The following is a 325-nucleotide window of genomic DNA, read 5'->3' as shown; positions in this document are numbered from 1 at the left end:
CATCAAAGATCAGAATTATTGGACATATATTAATTAATTAAGAAATATATATCCAATGCAAATAGTTATTTATTTAATTCAAAGGCCCAAAATAATTAACTCTGAGATACCAAAAATATTGTTTTGAGTTTTACCTCTTTGCAATATTTTCAGAGACTAAGAGGAACATTTTCTTGGACTTCTTTGAGAAGATTTTAATGTTGATCATTTTTAGAGGGTTTCTGAGGCTTTTGAAAATTCCTCAATTCAAATTTCATTTGAATTTAAACATGATGCACTCATGAGGGTCTAGCCTAGTGCATAACAGAACCAGGGATGTGACAAC

Source organism: Triticum dicoccoides, chromosome 5B (genome assembly GCF_002162155.2).
Source record: "Triticum dicoccoides isolate Atlit2015 ecotype Zavitan chromosome 5B, WEW_v2.0, whole genome shotgun sequence".
In the NCBI taxonomy this organism is placed as follows: Eukaryota; Viridiplantae; Streptophyta; class Magnoliopsida; order Poales; family Poaceae; genus Triticum; species Triticum dicoccoides.
Note: the sequence above shows the minus strand (reverse complement) of the source record.